This window comes from Dendrobates tinctorius, unplaced genomic scaffold (assembly GCF_039654945.1).
Source record: "Dendrobates tinctorius isolate UK_male_01 unplaced genomic scaffold, ASM3965494v1 ptg000021l, whole genome shotgun sequence".
Lineage (NCBI taxonomy): Eukaryota > Metazoa > Chordata > Amphibia > Anura > Dendrobatidae > Dendrobates > Dendrobates tinctorius.
Genome location: NW_027361689.1, coordinates 37,772,667 through 37,778,666, shown reverse-complemented (window position 1 = coordinate 37,778,666; position 6,000 = coordinate 37,772,667).

Genomic DNA, 6,000 nt, shown 5'->3' with positions numbered 1-6,000 from the left:
TGCAGGAGCTGTTTTGTTCCAAAAAGATCCTGTAACATCTAAAATGAACCCCTGTGCCTTCTTTTTCTGAAAGTTCTCTCCTTCAGAACGCAACTATGATGTGGGGAATCGAGAACTGTTGGCCATGAAGTGGGCATTTGAGGAGTGGAGACATTGGTTGGAGGGAGCTAGACATCAAGTTGTGGTCCTCACTGACCACAAGAATTTGATCTACCTTAAGTTGGCTAAACGCTTGAATCCGAGACAGGCGAGGTGGGCCTTGTTTTTCACACGTTTTGATTTTGTGGTCTCCTTTCTTCCGGGCACTTAGAACGTTAAGGCTGATGCACTCTATAGGAGTTTTTTGGCTGATTCTCCTATTGTGACCAAGCCTGCTACCATCTTAGGTGAGGGGGTGGTTCTTTCTGCCATCTCGCCTGTTTTGAGACGTGCTCTGGAGAAGTTTCAGGAGGACAAGCCTGAGCGTTGTCCCAGTGGTAGGTTGTATGTTCCTGACCAGTGGAGGAGGAAAGTGATGTCTGAGGTTCATTGCTCCGCGTTGGCTGGTCATCCAGGTATTTTTGGTACTGGAGATTTGGTGAGTCGGTCTTTTTGGTGGCCTGCCTTGTCTCGTGATGTCAGAAATTTTGTGCAGTCCTGTGGGACTTGCTCCCGATCTAAGCCTTGTTCTCGTTCTAGTGGGTTGTTGATGCCTTTGCCGGTGCCCAGGAGGCCATGGACCCATATTTCAATGGATTTTATTTCTGATCTGCCTGTCTCTCAGAGGATGACTGTTATCTGGGTGATTTGTGATAGATTCTCTAAGATGGTCCATCTTGTACCACTCCCTAAGTTGCCATCTTCCTCAGAGTTGGTTCCCTTGTTTTTGCAACAGGTGGCTCGCTTGCAAGGGATTCATGAGAACATTGTATCGGACAGAGGAGTTCAGTTTGTCTCTAGATTCTGGAGGACCTTTTGTTTCAAGTTGGGAATTCAGTTGTCCTTCTCCTCTGCATTTCACCCTCAGACCAATGGGCAGACAGAGAGAACAAACCAGACTTTGGAGGCTTATTTGAGATGTTTTATATGTGCTGATCAGGATGATTGGGTCTCATTTTTACCCTTGGCCGAATTTGCTTTAAATGATAGCGCTAGTTCTGCCACTTTGATGTCACCCTTTTTCTGTAACTTTGGGTTTCATCCTCGATTTTCTTCAGGGCAGGTGGAGTCTTCTGCCTGTCCAGGGGTTGACACTGTGGTGGAAAGAATGCAGCAGATTTGGGACCAAGTGGTGGATAAGTTGTCTCTTTCCCAGGAAAAGGCCCAGCGTTTTTCTAACCGGCATAGGACCATTGGTCCCCGGTTTAAGGTGGGTGATATGGTCTGGTTGTCATCAAAGAATATCTCTATGAAAGTGGCTTCTCCAAAGTTTAAACCTAGATATATTGGACTTTACAAGATTTTGGAGATTATTAATCCGGTCTCTTTTCGTTTGGCTCTTCCTGTCACATTTAAGATTCATAATGTGTTTCATAAATCCTTGTTGAAGAGGTTTGTTGAACCAGTGGTTCCTATGGCGGCACCTCCTGACCCTGTGTTGGTTGAAGGTAACATGGAATATGAGGTAGAGAAGATACTGGATTACCGTCTGGTTAGACAGAGACTCCAGTATTTGGTTAAGTGGAAGGTTTATGGTCAGGAGGATAATTCCTGGGTCTCTGCCTCTGATATTCATGCCGAAAGATTGGTGCGTGCTTTTCATCGGGCTCATCCTGATCGGCCTGGTGGCTTGTATGAGGGTTTGGTGACCCCTCCTCAAGGGGGAGGTACTGTTGTGAGCTCATCTGTTCATTCACCTTTTGTGTCCGAGGATCTCCCTCTTCTGGTGAAGAAAGGTAGTGAGGCTGATTTGGATGAAAGAAACCAAACACCTGATCAGGTGGATTGTGATTGGGTAACAGGAACTTCAGACTGGATATAAGGCAGCCGACACCCTTCTGAGTTGCTGGTGATTTCTCTGCTGGATTCTTGGAGACCAGTCTGATTCCTGGTTCCCAAAGATAAGTTTTTGCTCTGCTATTGTACTTATTAGTTTTGGTTTTGTTTACCTTGTTTTTTTTAGTTCAGCCATCCCCGGCCGGGGGTGTGCTGGATTCTTATTCCTTGATCAGTGTTCTCTTTTGCTCTGCTTTCAGAATATTCTGAGTGCTGATATAGGGTTTGAAGTCTAGTGACTTCAGGGTCCTTTTTGCTTATCAGTTGTGTTGGTAATATTTTTAGCAGGGTTTTCTCGGATTGCAGACAGCAGCTTTTCTGTCCTGTCCTTTTTAGTTAGCTTGGGCCCCATCGTTTGCTCAACCTATCTTTCTATCTGTGTTAGTGTATTCATCTTGCTTCACCGTCATTATATGTTGGGGGCTGCCTATTGCTTTGGGGTCTGCTCAGGGGCAGTCAGTTTTTCTCTTTTCTCTCTTTAGGCTTATTAAGATCTCCGGCTGTGACGAGGTGTCTAGGATCACCGTAGGAACACTCCACGGCTACTGCTAGTTGTGTGATAGGATTAGGGGTCTGCAATCCGCTAGTTTCCAACCTCTCTGATTTTCTGGGCTGAGCTTGTGTTTTGTTTTTTCCTCCTCGGTGACTCAATCATAACAGGGGCCCGGTCCCCGAGGTTGTATGGACACTTATGGTTCTGCAGCAGACACCGGTGGAGTAGTTGGCTGTAAATGCACTACTCCCTTCTAAGACTTGTGGCACAACAGCAATTGAATAGAGAGCGGGACTCAGGAGAAGGGAGTCCCCGAAACAGGCTACAGCTGTCTGCCGTACAAGTAGAGTTTTTGGGAACATCTGTCAGGAGGAACTCCAGCGTACCACGGTACTGGAGAGCTTCACACTTAAAGGCGCTATAGAGGAGACGTTCAGGAAAGGCACATAAGTTGGTCGAGTGTGGAGGGGAGCTTTCCATCTTGCCTGGAGGTTAACTGGGTCCCAGACCCAGGGGACACGGCACAGAAGCGGGCACTACTGACTGTGAGTAAAGCTTTGGAACTACATGCCCTGGTGTCCTCCATTCCTTCCTGCGTCTGTCTGCCTGACACTGCTACATCTCCTGCGCCGGACACTACACCACCTAGGTGTCCCCACATCTACACTGCCCTGGGACAACAGCCCTGCCTGTGGAGGGCTATACCATCATTGCTGCATCACACCATCTGTCCCTGAGGATCTGTTTGCAGCGTCGGCTTAACATCTCCCTTGCCGAACACCACAGGTGGCGTCACAAACTATTCCATTCAATTAACTACATTCCCCTATTGCTTGGGCGCCCAGGGCCACGGTCCGGGTCACCGCTGCTGTTACACATCCCACTGACACTGGCCCGGTACAAAGTACCCCACAGCCCTGGGAGGGCGACCCAAGTGCATCTCACAAATTAATATATCATCAAAAAGTTAAATTATTTCAGTGCTTCAATACAAAAAGTGAAACTCATATAGAGTCATTACAAACAGAGTGATCTATTTCACGTGTTTATTTCTGTTAATCATGATTATGGCTTACAGGCAGGGCCGGTGTTTGGGGCAGGCAGACCAGGCAGATGCCTGGGGCTCCCACACACAAAGGGGGCCCCCTGCGTCTGCAGCCCCTTTATGACGTGCCCAGAGGGTGTACAGTGGATGCACTGTAGAAGCGCAGTGTGAACAGGGCTTAATATACTATTGTATGGACTAGTGCAGTCTTCTATACTATTCTGTGCTGTCTCAGAACAGCCGCCAGACACGGACGCCGGCCAGAAGACACTTTTTTAATAAATATGTCGTCTCTCAGCAGACACTACAGACACTACAGGGGTTTTCTGAGAATATAAAAATAATTAGCATGAACTGATAAATCCCCCGTGGCTCCAGCACTGATGCTCCAGGGATCTCCACCAGTCTCAGCACTGGGCTGCAGTGGTCTTGTGGCTCTGGGGGCCTCTATCAGTCTCAGCACTGGGCTGCAGGGGTCTTGTGGCTTCACCTTATATTATAGCTGCAAAGTCAATAATAACCATCAGGGACCCGAACCATCGGCCACGGAGCCAGAGGGGATTTAGCAGAGTGGTTTGGGGGACATGTAGGACTTTTTTTTATCGCTTTTTATTCTGCTGTTTATGAGGTAGGATGTAGAAAAAGATGGCAATTCTGCTAATGTTTTCTATTATGTGACTGTACAGCTCCCTTCACACAATCTATCACGTTTTTCACGGATGCCATGTGTCCCCTGTTTGACCTACCTTGCTGCTCTCATGTCCATTGTAACGGGATCTTCTGTGCTGTAATACCTCTTTACATTACCACCCCGTTTCTCAGGAGGTTCACTCTGCTTTTCCTCAATTCTGAATGAAGGACGCTGGTTTGAAAGGCTTTGTAACATGGGAACATATAAAAGATCACTGCTACTCCATATTTCCAGTGTGACAACATTTTACTCTTCAGTCTCAGAATATATATATATATACACATACAGAGGGCAGGCCAATCAATGTGTGTCCAGCCAGTAGATGACAGGCTCCAATTAAGATGCCAGACGTAAATTACAATAGCCGGGGGTTTACAAAGATGGGGGGAGGTCAAAAGTGGGATATCTTGTTTACCTCTGCCTAGGGGGGCAGCCAGTCGATTGCTGCATTAAGGGCATACATCTCTTATTCAGGGTGCTGGGGGGTTATGTAACACAGCTCCCCCATTTAAGCGATGCGATCGGCATACACAGTCTGATCCTTAACGGATCGGCTTGGGGATGACCGAAGTCTAAGGGGTTGGTACAAGTTCCGTTTGTCAACTTAGTCCATCGGTGTTACCATTTTGTTTGCTGGGTCTGTAGTGGATGGTGAAGTCTAGAGGTTGTAGGGCTAAACTCCACCGCAGTAATCTGGCGTTGTCTCCAGAGACCCGATTAAGCCACACTAGGGGATTATGGTCCGTTAGGAGGGAAAACTGTTGTCCATACAAATATGGTTGTAACTTCTTGAGTGCCCATACTACTGCCAGGCACTCCTTCTCGATGGCCGCATAGCTTGCTTTGTGGGGCAGTAGTTTCCGACTCAGGTAAGCTACCGGGTGGTCTTGACCGTCTGGCATGACTTGGCTCAGCACTGCCCCCAGTCCAAACATAGAAGCGTCGGTGTGAACCAGGAAACGTTTAGTTGGATCGGGTGCGGCCAATACCGGGGTATTTGTAAGGGCGTCCTTTAGCTGGCGGAAGGCTTCCTCACACTTGGGGGTCCAGGTTACCTGGTGGTGGACGTTCTTACGGGTCAGATCAGTGAGGGGACAAATTTCCTATAATACCCTGCTGTCCCTAGAAACGCCATGACCTGGGTTTTAGTGCGTGGGGTGGGCCATTTGGCTATGGCCTCAATCTTGGCTAGTTCTGGTCGCTGTTTCCCACTTCCCACCCAATGTCCTAAATACTGAACCTCTGCTTTGCCCACGTGACACTTGTTGGGGTTCAAGGTGATTCCGGCCTTGTGGATCCTGTCCAATGTCTCTAAGTGATTTAGATGCTCATCCTATGTCGTGCTGTAGATGGCGATGTCATCCAGATAGGCACAAGCATAGTCCTGGAGACCATCCAGAAGCCCGTCAGCAAGCCTCTGGAAGGTCGCATGGGCATTCTTCATCCCGAATGGCATAACTTGAAACTAGAATAAGCCAAACGGGGTGACAAATGCAGACTTGGGAATAGCGTCAGGACTTAGGGGGATCGGAAAATAGCCTTTGCATAGATCGATGGTGGTCAAATACTTTGCCCCCGCCAGCTGGTCTAACAACTCATCCACTCGCGGCATGGGATACGCATCCGTCACCGTTTTTTCATTTAGCTTGCGATAGTCTACACAAAACCGGGTAGTCCCATCCTTCTTGGGCACTAACACTACGGGTGATGCCCAGTGACTATCTGACTCTTCAATGACCCCTAAACGCAACATCTCTTGTATCTCTTGTCACATCCCTTCTCGTACAGACTCAGGGA